The following is a 17,876-nucleotide window of genomic DNA, read 5'->3' as shown; positions in this document are numbered from 1 at the left end:
CACACTAGCAGTCTTTACCAGAGGTTGGTTCTGTGGCAAATCATGTGATTTTTTTGACCTCATATGTCTCTGGACCTTACAAGCAATTGAGGCAATGTTGCTGTCTCTGTTTAAATGTGTGTTGCTAGGTACTCCAGTACTTCAGCATTTTCTGTAGAAAAGTAGTCACATGATTTTGCTGAGACACATTTTCCTGTGATTTTTGCAGATACTTTGCTCCCCATGGAAATGCTCCACGTCTTACCAAGGTTCAGAGTCAACTGGACATTGTCATAATAAAGTCTGTACAACCTCTATCTTCTGCAGATAGATAGATTTTTTTTCAAATGTTGGTCACTGAGATGGCAAGTGCTTTTCTGTGAAGTCTGTTTTATTTAGCTGACATAACAGGGGCTGATCTGTAATAACTGTGCCAAGGGAGGATCATCTTGTCTGCACATTTCTTCCAGGCTTTGCCTTTGCTTGAGGATATTGAGCGCTGGTGATAATGTAGTAGAAAATATATCTTGCCAGCAAAGCTTTGAAACCTTGCCCTACAAACTGTAGTCCTTTTTCTTTTTTTTTATAATAGTTCCTCTGGAATTCCCCAGTAAGAAAACTGTTAACCTTTCCAGTGACACTTTAGCTGTACTTGGCATCCATACAGTTAATAAGTGTTTTGTGTAATAGTCTAGCCCAGTTGGCTATTTCTCTCCACCTAGTGCACAAAGACTGATACCCACTCTTCCCCCAGTGTTCCTCAGACAAAGGTGGCATTATCAGAAAATCACCCCTTTTGTACTGCCTTATTAATATGTCAGAATTCAGTGATTCTCAGGGTTTTTTTTACTTGTTCCAGGCTGGTATGGAAATACTGTGGTTCTTTTCAGCAGTTTCTAAAACCCTCAGGGCCATCCTGTCTTCTATTTTCAATTTCCTCTCCAGGTTTTAGGGATTACCCTAACCCTACAGATGAATATGAATTTAACTTGTATTTAGTGATTCACTGCTGTTTAGAAAGGTACAGTATTTTGTGACTATTTACTCTGTAAGGTTTTGGTCAGCCAAATGTGTTTTTGTTTGTTACGACTTCTTCCAGAAGAACAATGGCCTGTAGATTACCCTGCCTCTGTGCTGACTTTGCTTTCTTCCACAAAATAAATGTATTTAGAGTTGTGTTTCTGTAATTGGATGGCACGCCGGGATACTGATTGTTATGAAAACTTTCCATGGGGCAACGTTGCACATGACTTTGGAGTATTTGACCCCAATATTCTATTAGCAGAAATCTCGTGAAAAGAATTAGTCGCAGAAGTTTTGCATGATTTCATGTACAAGAGGAAAGAAAGAGAATTGTTGCAATCTATGTGGAAAGTAGCAACACTAAGAATACTCTTTGTTTTATATGAAAAGTTTTTAGGCTATGGGGTACATTAAGCAATACTCTTCTGTGTAGGGTATTAGAAAAGACCCATCATTCTGTATTCCTTTTCTTTATGATACAGATGAGCTGACTACGGAGAATGACCTCAGCATTGGTGTAGACAACAGTGAAACTCCCAGAAGATTCATTTGTAGAGTACGTGCCTTCATCTTGTGTCATTTCACGGGAGAACAGCATGAAACACACAAGCTACTTCCCTTTGCATGAAGAAGATACTCTCCACTTGCAGTTATCTCCTGCTCCCTCTGAATTAGTAAAAGTGATGTAGGCCCTGGTTCAAGGAAATATTTTTGTGCTTGATAACCTTAAAGCAACACTCAAACCTTCTTGACCTCATTTTAATTAAGCACATGCCTGAGAACTGTACAGAGTACAGAAGGTCTGAGTCAGCCTTCCTAAATTCGCCTCTTTTGCTGAAAAGCTTGGGAAATATTGCTAATAACAAAAGAGCAACTTCAAAATTAAAAGTATTGGCCAGATGAGGAAATCTGAAAATAAGTACCATTAGCAAGAAATAAGCTGTACCCAAGTCTTCTTGAAATACCACATGTTGGGGAAACATACTTAACTGCCTGATGGGATAGTGGTTAGCTGAACACATTGCTGTGCTCCCTGGATTTTTTCAGTTTGTTTTTGATCTACACGTGCACTGTGTTGTTTCACCCTGCAGGTTCTGTTATTGCTGCACTTTGATCCCTTGGCTATTCTTCCAGACTTTGCTGAGAAATGAGAGTTGATGCCGCTCTGCACCACTGCCATAAGGAATTGCCTCTCCAGCTTTTTATTCTACTTGGCTCACAGTTCAAGAGGCTAACATTCTTCAAACTTCTATATCACTTCTGTTGTTACAACATTACAGCTTGACAGATTGTTAACCTATGACCTTCCTATACGCAAGGTCTTGACAAACAGTCATTGTGTGTTGTCTCATCCGTAAACTGTCCTTTCATGTCTGGTTCTCCCACTGAGCTATCTTGGATAACATTAGTGCGTTTTAGCTTGGATCGGTAATGAAGACCATTGTATACCAGCTCTGACAATAGAAACACCAGGCCTGTTTTGAAGCTCATAGGCTTGCCATGAATTAGGAAATCCACTTTCCAGGCTTCATCAGTGTTATCAACACAAGTAATAGAGCCAAAGAAGAATGGCTCTGCATGTTCCTTGTTAATGCCTTTTGTTCAGCACACGACTGAAAAATGACCTGTCCTCTGGCATTTCCTATGTTTTGCATTTCTAGCACGTTTGTGACCAAGATCACTTTGTAAGTACTGCCTACAGCTCTGATTGCATATGCTTGCATTTTCTGCACCTTTCATTAGTTGGAAATACTTTTGTAATGTCTGCCCCAAGTACTTTGTCAAAGCCTGACTCCTTATTTCTTAGGGTCATCTCAGTGGTGTTCTTTAGGGTGCCAGTGGTGTATGACTAGAGAGCCATCCATCAATTCTTTTCAGAAATACCAATTTACAAGGATGTCTCAAATTTAATAATTCTCAAAGTCATAGAGTTACATCTTGGCAAGTACTTTGTAGAGTCTCCCTTTGGTGTATTACCGTCTCATAGAGATTTATTTGGACATAAAGTTATAGTTAAGTTTCCTGGGGCTTTCAAAGGCTTTCATTTTTTTATTTCTCCTTGATTAGGAAAGCTCTGATTGGCAAAGCAATGTTTGCCACCTCCTACTCCATTACAGATTAAGGGATCTGCCCTACCTTTTACCACCCTTGTGTTGCAACTTGATAGCCATGTGTGAGAATTTCTTCCATTCTGATTATTCTATAACTTTGTCAATATTTTAGTGCTTCAGAGGACTAAGATCAGAGTTAGGTTTTTGTCTTCACCAAAGTTAAAGCTGTTTAGCTTGAAATCACACTAGAAAACAAGTTAGTGAAAACAGTACAAAGCACGGTGTAAATCTTCTTACTTCAGTCCAGCCTGACTTGTATTAATTTAGCTTAGCTATCAATTTGGGATAAAGTTTATATGAATTAGATTTAGATCATACAGAGTTTAAATTAACTTTATTGCACCAGTTTAACTGAAGGTGTAGTTCTAAAATTATGTAATTTTTAATATAGACAAGGCCTCACTGGTGATATATAAGTAGTATAATTTAAAATCAATCAAACTCCCTATTTACATCCACTTCTCTTATTAACTTAGTAATAAAACCTACAAGCCAAAGTACTGGGAGACAGCATGGGATATAAGGATAACGAGTACGCGACAAGCTTACTTTTACTGATTAGTTTCTTCATTTCTGTACTGAGGTTTGGGCATAGAAGCTACCATTTAAAAACTACAATAAGCTTAGTAGGGCAGTTTCAGAGATGCTAGGTGAGGCTGTGTAACAAATAGAAGCAAGGAGGTAAAAAATTAATGTGGTTTAGGAAAGGGATTGTTAGAACTGATAGAAAAATATGTGCACATATGTGCATACATGCATATATAAGCATATATATCAATTTAGACAGATGGAATCAAGGCTCCGATGCCACCCTGAATTTAGTTCTTAGTCTTTTTACAGACTCCTTTCATGCTGTCATATGTCTGCTTCTGTTTATAGTAGAGTCAATGGGAATTTTCTAGGCTAAATGAGAGTAGGACAAAGCCCAGAACAAAATGCATGAAGCTCAGTCTTAGACAGGATGACTTCCAGAGCTGCATTTCATACCGGTATAACTTCTGCAAGTGCTCAAACGTAGTCTTGACGTTGCTGAAGTCACTTGTCAAACTAAGAGAAGAGGATTGCGAGCTGCCGCAGACCTGTTGCGTGACCCAAAGCAAATCATTTAGCTCCAGTGTGTCCAGCTTAGGGACTGGCACAAGGGGTAATAAAATTTTTCTTCCTTAGAGGACGTTGTAAAAATTAATCCATAAAAGTTCATGAGAGTCACTGCAACTATGGTGATATAAATCAGATGGAAAGTTACTGAAGCAAAAAAAATCTCTGAGAGCTAGTTTTCTTGTAGAACAGTCTCTCCTGCCCCACTTCCCTCTTTTCACACAGTTGAGGTCAACAGGGGCAGAGACAGCTGTTTTGACTTTTCTAAGCACTACAGATTTTTATTGAAGAGTATCTAGGCAATTTTCTAAAAAGGGAGCCATGCTTATGTCTTTTTTTTTAAGCCTTCAACATCTTTGGTCTGAGAAAGTTCAGCTTGGGTTTTATATCAGGTATTTAGGTCTGTTTCACCCTGGAACACAACGCAACATGAAGGATAATGGTATCAGAGACGCCCATACAAGTGAAACCTGATTAAATAAGATGGGACTTCTTTTTCATCTAAATTATTTCAAACTGTTTTTTCTTTAACACTTAATCACCGCAAATACCTAAACTATTTGTGAGAAAAACTGTCCTTGTTCAGTTTTAGTGTTCTGATCTTTCTGTCGAGGCTTGAGAAGTCTCAAAACACAGGTAGGACCTCTAATAAGGAAGCATCTGACTTGTAAAAGCAGAAAAGAAAACAGAGCAAGCAAAAATCTAGATAAAACAAATGTTCTTTTTAAAAAGCAGAGAAACATACCATCCCATATTTGTTTTTTATTCTTACAAAACATATTGTATGACAATAACCAGAGCTTCAGCTATGAATGATAATAGTAATAATATTAATATGGGTCTTTATCTGAGACCTGCTGAAGTCAGTTAAAGGACTTCCATTGACTGCAAAAGATATTAGATCAGGCCCTTTCAGAATGTATTTTGGTCAACTTTGTCCAACCGTTATTTCATAAAAGAGAAATAGGGTTTATCTCCTTTTTGCAGTCTGGGCTTCTATCAGCAGAATGACATCCAAATAAGTGATCCAAATACAAGAAAAGTCAAAACTGTTCCAGTAGTACAGTACAGAGGGTGTGGCAGTTTTTAAAGAGCATGAACACCATGATACATGAGAGAGCAAGGGAGGGGAGAAAGAAAGAGTGAGAGAAAATAAATCACGGAGTAAGACTGCAAGGTAAAGAAGTAGAGAGGTATCAAAGCAGTTCTACAGTTTGTCTAAAACAAAAATAGGCCAGTCATGTTAAGACCTGAGCAGGTGGGAAAGTACAGCTTTGTAGCTTTAAAATTTTATATTGTTTCTCAGCCGTGACACAAAAGAGAGTTTTTAAAAAGTGAAAAATGTTCCAGCAAGTTTCAGAACAGGAAACAGGCTATGCCAAATTATTGCTGATGTTCAGCCTTTACAGGTGTGCTTTCCTCTCTCACCTTGATGGGAAATCCCCCTCGTTTAATCTCATGAAATGTAGCAGGATGATTGTAAGCAACTTCCTACCTCGTGTCCTTTTCTTCAGATTTTCGAGCTGTGGCGAGAGAACAGGAATTATGACCCTGCAGGTTACTACACAGGGATGAAATCGTAGGAACTCACACAGCGTGACTGATAATGGGGTTCTGGAAGGACACAGATAACCATATATAAGGAAACATTTAGCAGAGCAGGGTCCACCTTAAACTATTTGCTGTGGTGTGGTTTTGTTTCTCTGAATACTTTCACCCACACTGCTCAGGAGAGCTCGCTTTACCCTTAAAGTAAGAATTATGTTACATGTTGTTGCATTTTAGTAGTGAAGTGTTGACCATCAGCAGGATTGGCATTTATTTTATACTATTTTAGAATACAGATGATTCACAGGAAAAAACTTTAAAACTGTATACTATCATATCCTATCAAAATAGGAATATCTTATAAGATATTTTATCTAATTTTTAAATAGTTTGAATCTTACTGGAACATATGATTTCAGCTTCTGTATGCTATTTCAGTTTCTTGTGCTATTTCATTTTTATTTCATTCATATTTTTATCTTTAAAACTTTCACATTAATTGTAATATCATGTGTACATTCTGTTTAACCTTAGAAAGAATTACAACTTTGTATACCCTAACATCTTGTAAAATCTTGTGCTTTCATATAGTTGTTTTGATATTTCCACAGAAACATTTTGGAATTTGTGCTATATAGCAGACCCTAATATTTTGACTCTTTGCCCCACATTTGGAAATGTGATTTCTTTTTAACTGGCATTAAGATAACTATCAACACCATTTTCTTCTCGTCTTTCATGTGGTGAATATGAGATTAGACATTCTTCCTGTCTCTTGTTTTCATTCCTCTTACCCTCTTATTCCCATCCTAACACTATGGCCATAAAAGAGTACCAGCCTGGTCCTCTTCCTCTTGCACCCTACACTCAAATTGTGTGGGATAGGCACTATGTCACATAGACACTCTCCTTAATCCATTCTTCAAGGAGAAGCTTGAATCTCGCTTCACTTCGATCTTACCCCAGCCCCGACAGAAGAAACTAAAAAGTTTCTGATTTCTTCTTATTAGGAAGTTTCTCAGTGGGCATTGTATCATATCCTTAGTTATACCTGCAGTCTTTTAAAATAAATGCATCTTAATGCGACTGCAGGATAATGAACAATCTTTCCAAAGACTACGGTGTTACATTTCTCTGTTGTCTAAAGGCAGTGATGAGTGTAACCCACTACACCTGTGGCTCTCTGAATGCGCAGCTCTTCACAGCAGAACAACGTGGCAGGAGCAAACTCGACCAACAGCCCAGGATACAACAGAGTAAAAACATGATATTTTTCCTTCCTGTAGAAGCTCAGATGCTACGAGCCTGATATAAAAACCTACACAGCTGGAACAAAAAGAAGGCCACATCTCATTCCGTTTTGTTTTGGGTGAGATACTGTCTTTTTTTTTCATGGCTGATTAGTATAAGGGACAGAATGGAGAATGAATAACTCAGTGAGCTCTTGCAGTCATTACGTAAACGTACTATGAGAAAATGGTCATAATATTTGATAGCAAGTCGTATATACATTGCTGCTTCTGCATTTGCAAAGAAAACATACAACATATTCCTCTATCACTGTAATTAGAAAACATGAATTGTTGAAAAGCTTATTATAAGTACAGAGAAAAACATTCCAGGAATTTTAATTTATTTTTCATTATTATTTTAGTTATACTCAATAAATAAACTATTATGATTAAATTGCTGGAATGAAGTGAACTAAAGAACAAGACAGAACATGCTTAAGAAAAACTCTATTAATTATTTTTGATTAATTTCCATCTCTTTAGATTCTTGCTGGGATGAAAGACATAATTAAAGATTTTTCACCAAAAGCCTCATCCAAAACTTGTGAAAGGTAACAGGTGATGTCACCGTTCTGTTAAAACTAATTGGCAAGGCTCTTTCAACAGGAGGAGTTAGATTTTGAGGTAGGGGAACTTTCCTGACTTTTGAAAATTCCAGGTTTATATTTTGTAATTTAAATTCCTTTTCATGCAAGTACAGCTGGTAAAAAATGAAAATTGAGTGTAAATCTTCCAGTGCTTGATCAATTATATTAGAATATTTTTTCATTAGTGTATTGATTTTATCAAAATATTGCAAGAAATTATCAAAATGTTTTGTCATTTCAATTTTCATATTCTGTATATCGATATTGTACTAGATATATATATATGCATTATATATGTTTTATATACTTATTTTAACTTTTTCTGTTATAATGTAAGCCAAAATCTCAAGGCCTAAAATAAATATTTTGAGTTAATCAAAACAAATATTTAGCACATATCTCAATTTGAAAATATCTAATATTTAAATTTTCATCCTGATTTGGGATGAAACATAATGGTGCAAGCTCAGAATTTCACATGGGGTGACAATTCAAAGTCTCACAGAGGCGTCCCACATTTGCTAGTCATATGCGTGGCCAGTCAACAAGTTGTCCTGTTGAAGTTAATGGAATTTTTGCCATAGCGTGAAACAGAATGATAGTTGGGAACTTTGTTTTGCTTGTGAACAAATATATATCCTTCTTAGCTTTTCTTTTTACCTCACTAACTCCTTTCCCCTTGCACCTCCACAGATATTTCTCATTTCATACTGCCATGCCCACTTCATAGACCACTGTGGTCCATGCAGCTTCTTGTGTGCCACCTAGATTTTCCTCTTATGATGAAAGTATCTCTCTCTATAGAAGAGCTGTCTTATTGTGATACTTCTTGGGGTCCTATCTCTCTGTGATCAACAAATATGCTTGCTATCTGAGTTTAAGCTGATGTTGACTACCCGGGAGGAAGGACAAAAGAGGAAGGAGGTTTGTGTGGTTATGGTGTTAGCCAGAGCCTCTGGGGATGAAGGTCTATTTCCCTGCTCTGCCACAAACGTCTGAAGTGAGCTCAGGCAAATTACTTAAAATGCCAAAAAAGGGCGCAAGTCCCTAAAATGTTACTTAGGCAGGAATAAATATTCCCTTTAAAAATCATGGTCCCCAAACCCCTGCTTTTGAACTTTTTTTCTACCTGCCTGTGTAAAAAAATGCTTCAGTGTGGACATGACTGAACACCTCAGTACCTGGCTTGTGCCTAAGCTTGCCTGGAAGAAAAAAACCCTTGGCACTTCTCCACCTACCTCCCACCAGGGACTTGGTCTGGCTGGCATGCTCACGAGCTGCCTGCCCACCAGACTGTGTCCCGCACGAGGAGTGCCTGCTGGTGCCTCGGAGAAACTTTTATTTGGTAACCCCATGGCTAAAGCACTCCCCTAGGCTTTGGAAAAAACAAGTTTGAGGCCCTTTTTCTGGCCCGTTTTGATGACCACTATATAGCTCTTAGGCACTGCTTTCTCTGTCAATTGCATATTGAAATTAAAGCATGGTGCCCTACCTGTATGTCTGGGGTTTAGAGGCATAAGGCATTTATCTACACTGAAGGCTGTCCTAATTGGTGACCTCCTGAAGTCCACAGTCAGGTACATAAGCCTCTGTCAGCAGGGTAAGGAGAGACGTTGCAGGTATGCTTCCTTACCTCAGCATTTTTGGCCTGGTGAGCTCCAGATGGCATCTTGCTTTGGGCGCTGGCTTCCTGCGAGTGCCTCAGAGGGGTCCTGCTCTCTAGAGGGCAGCAGGGACCCACCAGGAGGGTCTCTCTTCCACTGCCATGTAATCACAAGTGTTTCTATGATAATATCTTCAAAGCAGATTGAGGCTGTGCTTTTGAAACGAATCCCCTGATCCTCCATCCCCATCTACTCCACTTGGGTTCGTGGTGCAGTGTGGCCTGGGAGTGCAAAAAATGGATTTTTTGCAGGGGGAACTAGGCTGGAAGGGCACACTAGGAGCACACGGGGTGTCCTGCTGTGGCTAATGAGCTTCCAGGACATGGCGCCAGACTGCAGCTAGTCTCAGTTAAAACCTCCTGAGATGCTCACAGGGTGGGCATGCTGCATCAGCCTTTTCATACAACAACTCCTTTCCTGTTGAGCTACTCCAGTTGCTAAGGTAGACACAGCATAGGAATTGAGTGCTCAACCCCATGACTATGTCCCTTTTTGTACCTAACCTTCAGTTACTTTTTATCTCAGTTCCCCATCTAGGAAGGGGGATGACAATATTTTTCTACCTTTCCTATGTGTAGTTACTGGATTTCACTCTGTGGTGGTAAATCAGGTATTATCCTGCTTGAGTAAAGTTTTCATGAAAGTAAAATATTTTTTCTCTTGCAAAGATAAATGTTGGGTCAAATTCTGTGCTTAGTTAAATACATGTAATAACCAAGGCCTTAAAGTTTTCTTCTTCTACTTAAACCTTCAGAAAAAGAGTCAGAAAATGTTGCCTCTGATTTGTTATACCAAAAGGAAGCCAAACATTGTCCTGTTTTTTGCAACAAAATGGCTGGGGGAATATAGGAATTAAACAATGCAGCAGTGTTTTACAGACTTTCACATTTCCCCGGTGTTTCTTTAGTGAACTGTTCTCTACACCTCCTTTTTCACAGGTGTATTAGATGGCTGTACATTTGACCTCCTTTCTCACCTCTGTTTGCACTCTGCCATAATAAGTGGTGAGTCTAACTTCTGCAAAACTGTCTTTCTGTCTGTATCGTTAAAATCTTTTATTTTCATAGCCTGACTCTCCTGGTGATAACTTAAAAAAATACAGCCTTTCTTTTATTGGGAAGAGGAATGCATTTCAACCCATGTTAATTAATCTTTGATAAAATCTTGAGGGAGACAAGACAATTGCAGTTTTTAAGTCATGTTGGGCAGTGAGGAAGGACTAAGAATCTTAACAGAGCTGTGAATAGAAAAAGCTCTTGCTGTTTTGAGTTTTTAAATCTTATGAAATATATCTTTGAGCAGGATAAAGATGAGTTTGAAATCTGGCATCAGAATACTTGAAGGGCTGGTATCCAAGTGTTACTAATTTTCAAGATTTTTTTTAAGCTCCAAAAAATCCAAGAAAGCTCAAAAAGGCTAGGTACACTTTTTCAATTCCAGTTGAAATGATTATAGTAGATTCCTAGGCACTCCTTGACTAGTTGAGAAAGATCAAAGTTTATACTTTCCTCGGTTTCAGGATTGTAGCATAGATGATGAATGAACTGGACTAAAAACAGGCTTCACTTCTTTTTTTTCTTTTCCTTTTTAGAGAAGACAAGGTCTGTATACTAAGTATCTAGCCAGGTGCATAGAAAAGCAATATATAGTTTCAATATGAAAATGACCATCTTTCTTTGCCCCGGAACCCTGTAATATGTGCATTATATTACTCAGTTGTGATTGTCAGTTCCAGAGACCTGAGAGTTAAACAAGTCTACCATGTCCTGCAGTAAAGTTTGGATCAGGCCACTGGTTTTCTTTTGTGAACTGATCACTGGCTCACTCACAATCCTTGAACAAGTCACTTGGGGAAATCTTTTCTAAAAAGTCCCCCACATTTTGGGTTCTTCTTTTTTTAGATAGCCTAATTTAGACACCTGCTGGTAAGTGTTTAAAGCCAGACAACCGTAGACAGAGGCATGCAAAATCAGTGAATACTTTTGAGCCTTTTCAGCCTTACCTCTGTATGGCTGAATAATTTCTGGTATGATTCGCGAGGCCCAAATGAGTTGCATCAGGGCTGAATTGTGAAGTTTACATTAATATTTATAAAATTTGTTGCATTTTTTTTCAGAAAAGCTGGTCAACGTTTTCAAACTTTAAGGACTAAAGGTAAGTCTTCAAATCTACTTGTCTATTGATCTATTAAACATATGGCCTGCTTTGATGAAATTCCATGGCTCTGTTGATCAAAGATGTACAAGATGCTTATTTGTTAGCCTACATAACTTTAGGCAGTTAAGCTTAAGAATGAACTGAACCACACGCTTCAAACTGTTACTAGCAACAAGAAGTCCTGAACTGCAGCTTAGTTCAAAAATATTAAGAATAATATGAAGAAGAAAAAGCATATTTGATGGTCACCTTTTTACTGCTAAGCTTCATCACTGTCACACAGATTTAAAAGCAAAATCAAGAAAAAAAACATTGAAAACAGAAAAATCCACAAGAAAAAGAGTCTGACTCATGAAAGGATGCCCTTACTTTCCCTATTGGTAAAAATGAATCACTTGCATGTGTGAGAACTAAGTGAAAAAAAGATCAACTGTAAATATTGCTTTCTTTTTCCTCCCTTTTATCCTGTTCTTGCACCTATAAGCTGTGGTTGCTATGAAAAATAAATGACATTTACTGAAGTGATATCCACAGAGGCAGTGTTCCCATGATACACAGCCAGCTAACCTGGAAGTTAATCTAGTTTCCCTGATTCTGTTTGGTTGCTTTGGCTTTGGGCCAAATAGAACATGAGACTAATTTTTGAGGTTCAGTTGATCCGTCCTTGAACATAGAACAAATATCTTGCAGTTTGGAAGAGTTTTATACTCAGCTAAGATGCAGTAGTGTTTTGCTTGAGCAGGCTTTTGAGTCTTTGAGGCAAAAACCTTTTGCTTGCCATTTTAGTTTGGTATGTTTGATATGTTTAGATTGATATGTATCCTTTTTGTACCTTGGCCTCCATGAATAAGCCTAGTCCTTCTCTGTGCAGGCTGTGATAGGAAAATAAGGAGATTCAGAGCTAAAGATGATTTGACTGTGAAGTGAAGAAAAACTATGGATCTGATCCGGTGACTGGTGGAAATCCTGCAACTAAGCTTTATTTCAGTGGATTTGGGTCTGTGAGATAAAGGCCTAAGTATGTAATATGTACAAATGGCAGGTAAAAACAAAAGCAAAAACAACTCTATTGATGAATATTTTTTTTCAGTAAAGATGCCATATAAATGAGAGCTATATTTTCTTGCCTTTTCTCTTTTTTAATAGACTGCTATAAACCCCCACAACCCCCCCCATTAAAATAGCACCAAAAATTCGTTCAAATAATGCAGATTAACATAATAACAGTTGAACAGCTGGGGCCAGATCATAAACTCTGATAAATCAGGCAAACGTATTTTTTTCAAGTGGAGCTATAGCTAGTTTTCCCTTGCTGAGCCTCCAAACTACTGCATTTAAATCACCTGAGCATAAGTTAGTCATGGAAGCATGCATCCACCCCCAAAAGACTATTGCCACTGCAGTAAAATCAAGTGTAATAGTCCAATTATTGTCCAACCTCTTCTTAAAATAATTCAGTTGCTCCACTAGTGAAGTTACTAAAGTCTTTCACAACATGTCCAAAAGACTTTATCACCTGCCTTTATACCAGTACAATATCACTTGTGTTACCTTCAGTAGTCTTTGAATCAGACCAATAGCATTTTCAACTTTGCAATAGAATATGCCTCTTCCAAAACTCCAGATATTTTTTTATCAAACAGGCAATATCCTTCAATCTCTTATTTAATAGGAGAACCAGGATGGCTCCCAGGATTTGAAAGAGGGCTGAGAAGCAGAATACATCTGCTATGCAATGTGGATGTGATCAGGATACTGCCACTCTGGGGGACTCGCAGTGTGGACACAGATCGGGCACTATCAGAAAGCTCCCCAGCAGAGAGTAAGTGGAGATTTGCTTTCCTTCTTAGCCATGTGATATTATTGTCTCTCATCCAGTTCGCAAGCCACTCCAATTCTTTGTCTGCCACACTGCCTTTTGGCCAGCCAGTTCCCCTTTGTGCGTTTGTGGTGTTCTTTCCAAGAGGAGCATTTTGCAAGTTTCTTTCTTGCATTTCAGCTCGCTAAATTTGGACTGTTCTTCCCATTTAACAAAATTAGTGTGAACTGTGATCTTTTTCACTTTCAGCTGCCTACAAGTTTTGTAAGCATGATTTCTGTTGTACTGTGCAAGTCATTATGGAAATATTAAATATACCTGGATTCAGAAGACCCATGGAGAAATCCACTTGAGATACTGTCTTAGTTCAGCAGGGAATTACTGAGAGCTACATCTGAAACTGATTTTTCAGCCAAGTGTATCTGCTGGATAGTGATTTTATCTAGATCCTGCTTCCATAAGAGAATGCCATTTGACACTGTCAAAACTGTACTGCAGTCAAAATATAATAAACTTTCTGTTTCTCCCTTATCTGCTAGGTCTGCTACCTATCAAAAAAATAAATTAGACTGGTTTGAAGTGAGCTGTTCTTGACACACCCTTGTTGCCTGTTTATATCACTTTGTTATCTTTAAGGCACTTTAAATGGTTTGTTCAGTAATTTGTTCCAGAGTCTTTATAGATTGACTGGTCTATAATGTTCTGCAGCTTTGCGTCTTCTTCTCCCTTCTTAAAAGTATCTGCCCTTTTTTGTCTGCTGGAGCTTCCTTTGTCCTCCTCAGGTTCCCAAAGGCAGTCACTAACATTTGGGAAATTATTTTGGCTGGTTCCTTAATCTAGAGTAAATTTCACCTAGCTCAGCCAGCCCAAATGCATCTCACTTAGCTAAATGTTTTTTTAACCTGCTCTTTCTGTGCTCTATCCTGCACTCTTCTGTCCATGTTAAAAAAAATTTCCTTTCAAGTGGCTGGTTGAAATTTATCTTATCTGTTTGTGTGTGTTTAGGCATGTTGGCTCTCTTACGCTAAGCAATGGATCTATACCTTGTTTTCCTCTTCTTTCTAATACAGTCATAAGTAACTTCTTTTTCTTGCATTTTATGCCTCATGAGAATTTAAAGCTGTTTTCCACCTGAGGTTTTCTGATTTTTCTCCACATGATCATGCTTGGAAATAATGCTTATAAAGTAATATGCCTTTCAAAAGTGTTTGCTGTAACTGTGGAAATCCTAACTCAAAGGCCGAGAGACACAAGTTTAATTATCACTTAGACTTGCAAAAATAAAGACTTACAAAATAACATTTCAAAAGCAATGAGAATTAAAGCAAATGGGAAACTGATTATGGTCATTATTCAAAAAGAAAGTGACCTCTTCATCTGACTCAGAGCTGAAAATCAACAATTCAGTAACTATCTGTTATATGGCATTATGAACTAGCTCAGAAACATTGAATAAAATTCCTCTGTCTTCAGTCTTTGTCCTTTAATATAATGAAATTACAGAAAAAATGAAGTGACTGATGTTATTAGGAAAAATAGTGTTAAGAGTACAATATCATAAAATCTGTAATTTTTTTTACTGGAAGGTCGTAGTTACAGGTTTGATAGAGGAATACCATAGCTATGTCATGATAAGGGCTACCTTGAACATGTAACTGACCTAAAATATTTGGAAAATATTGTGTGTACTTCCCAAATAGCTTCTGTGAATACGTACTGTCTCATGCATGATCATGCACCTTTCTCTCTTCTGTCTAGGACCCCAGGCATTTTTAAAGAGACTGTTTTCTTTTAAAAGCTGCTGTGATATGCCTTTGAGCATGTTTCGTTTGCTGTTTTGACTGGCTTGACTTCTTACTTCAGCAATGCAGCTGAATTACAAGTCTCACATTAATTTTAATTCATCCTTTTGATAACATTAATAAAAAAAATCACTCTTATTGGGGGCGAGGCTCAAGGAGGATTAAGAAGCTGAAGTGTGTAGGATAGAAGAGAGCAGGAATCAGCTTTGCTGGATGGAAAATGAAAAGATGAGGAAAGAGGAGTAGGGGAGGCTCATCAAAGAGAAGAGGATGAGGGTGACATTGGTGAGCAGAGCGTTAGTGTGAAATTTTAGGCTTTGTGGGAATTCACAGGCTATCAGATTGGCCTTCTCTTAGAGGCCCTATGATTATAGGCACTACAGCTCTGATATTGACTACAGGAGAGAAAGGTGGTTAACATGTTGTTCTTGTACTGCATGAAGCTGGGAGCAGTTCACACGTAGCTGCAATGGCACGATTATGCGATATGAGTCTGGGCTGGTGTTTGAATTGCTAAGTACCCTAGAAGGCCTAGTGTAGAAAGAAGAGGAGCTCCAGAGGCAGACATTTCCAGTCTGTGCTATGACCTTGCTCCAAGCACCTTCCAACCCTTTCCACAGGGCAGTGGTAGAGTGAGCGAAAAAGTGTCCCAGCTGTCACCACTTCCTCTCCCAGGATCTCTCCATCTAGTCTCTGGAGATACATACTATGAGTCTTGCTCTAGGCCACATGCAGAATATTTAAAGTGGCGTGGAGGAGCAGGAGAATTGGCTGCAATAGGGTATCAGACAAGTCAGCAAGAATACTAGCTTTGAATTTTTGAATACTGTTGTGGTCACATTAATTTCAAATAGAGACCAAGTTATTAACATGTTACAATTCATAAGGGATTGTGCAAACACTAAAGGGCACTTCATGTCTAATCCCCACTGAAAGTAGATGAGGGCTAGGCATGTGACACTTATCTGTACTCCCTTCTGAATTACTTAAGAGACAAGAGAAAATTAATTCAAGGAAGAGGCAGCCTAAGGAATGTTGCAGAGGAGAGTAGAAATAAAACAGGGGAGGAGATGAACACTGAAACTTACCCACATCTTGGGATTTAAAGGAGTAGTGTAATCAGCACTGGGAAGTATGTGAAGCAGGAAAACACATCTGCATGCATCTGCAGATAGAAGTAATTTTTTTTAACAAAAGGGCATTTCAAGTAATTACAGGTTTTATGCGTTAAAACTAGTTGCTTCGTTAGAACATTTGCAGTATGGCTGGCCAATGACTGTAATTTGTAGACTTGTATAGATACCCTTTGTGACGGAGTCCAAGTAGCTTTTCTCTGATTTCTAGTGTTACGTTTAGAATCGCACTATGATTGTTACTATAATACAGCTTTATCCTAGGCACTATTTAAGTTTGCCAAAGTAAATGGGAATGTAAAGGAAGGAGAGGGACAGTGGCTGACTGAGTGATGTTCAAACTGTCAAATTCCTTATGAACAAATTAGCTGATCCTAATCTAGTTGACATTGGGAAACATCCAGGATTTTGGGGGGGGGGGGGGGTATAAGATGATTTTTTATTGGAACCAAAACAGCTGTTTCCCTGGCTCTGATTACATCCTTCCTCATCACAGAGTGCTTGGTATGGCTAGCAGAGAGAAGTCTTACTCCTTGTTTTATGCATCCCACATGTGCATCAATATGAAGGGTTCGGGGAAGGACATAAGGAAGAACTCTTCATTGAAGGCAACCAGGAGAGAAAAGCCTGCAGTAGGCTGATTTAAGTGTGGGAATGCTGAAGCATTCCTAGAAGACGAGGCTAGAGCTGGGCTATTCTACCGCATTACAACAGGCAGGATTTTGTTTTGATCACTCTCAAATGGGACCTTTCCTTTTCCATCTACTTGGAATAATTCTGTGCTCTTATTTTGTTTTCCTTGAACCAGTTGGAATCAACCCCCTGACAACAAATGCAGAGAATATAACTTCTGATCTGAAAAGCTACTGTTGTTATGTTAGTGAGCTGTGCCAGTTTTCAGTTGTCATGGGAAATATCTCTGTGTGCATATGATGTGTTTAAATGTGTTGCTTGGGAGAGCTCTGCAGAAGTCTGTTCTTCAAGTTTTGTTCCAGTTCCAGCAAGCTGGTCCACCAGCTCAGCTTTCTGGTTGAAAAATGAACAATTTGTTACTTCAAATATCTTTGGGTTATAGATTAAAAGTGAGGTTTGGCTAAGCATCAGTGGATGGTTGCTAGATGCTGGGGAACTAAAAGGCCACCACCAGAGGGAAGAGAAGGAATCTCACGTCTTCTGTTTGGAGATAAAGACAGAGGAAAAAGAAAACCCTTGAAAGGGGAAAATTAAGAGTTACAGCAACCACATATTAGAGCTAATTGCCCGGACACTTTACGAAATTTGATTTCAGTGTGGGGGGAACTTAATTTGCTCTTGGCAATGGGGTAGAATGCTTAATTCAACTTAACAAAAATACGTTTTTTGAAAGAGGAAACAAGACTGACAGAATTTTGGCATGTCAACAAAAGGCAAGAATACAAAAAGAAAAGGATTAGTGAAAATGAAGATCAAGAAAGGATCAAAAATATATTGGCTAGAGTCCAGGAAACATTTGTTACATTTTATAAGCAAGGCTATTCTTCCCAAGTGTGTAGAACAGAGGAACTAGCTGAGCTTTATCTAAAGGGATATTGGCCCCCTGTGTGCTAATGAACAGATGTCCCCATAGGAATCAAAAAAGCGTTGATCTCCATACTGTAACTGAAATGGAGTAAACTGCCAGGTC

At 38.4% G+C, this 17,876-nt stretch overlaps 1 long non-coding RNA gene across 1 annotated transcript; it reads left to right on the top strand.

Moving 5' to 3' along the window:
* Positions 1-1,483: 1,483 nt before the first annotated feature.
* On the top strand, positions 1,484-13,241 carry LOC112995860 (uncharacterized). Its single transcript, XR_003262276.2, has 6 exons — positions 1,484-1,558; positions 2,094-7,675; positions 10,241-10,306; positions 11,419-11,456; positions 12,331-12,501; positions 13,132-13,241. It is a non-coding gene; the product is annotated as an uncharacterized LOC112995860 (long non-coding RNA).
* Positions 13,242-17,876: the final 4,635 nt, after the last annotated feature.

The sequence above is a fragment of the Dromaius novaehollandiae genome, chromosome 3, assembly GCF_036370855.1.
Source record: "Dromaius novaehollandiae isolate bDroNov1 chromosome 3, bDroNov1.hap1, whole genome shotgun sequence".
Taxonomy (NCBI): Eukaryota; Metazoa; Chordata; class Aves; order Casuariiformes; family Dromaiidae; genus Dromaius; species Dromaius novaehollandiae.
This window is presented reverse-complemented; position numbering and strand designations above follow the sequence as displayed.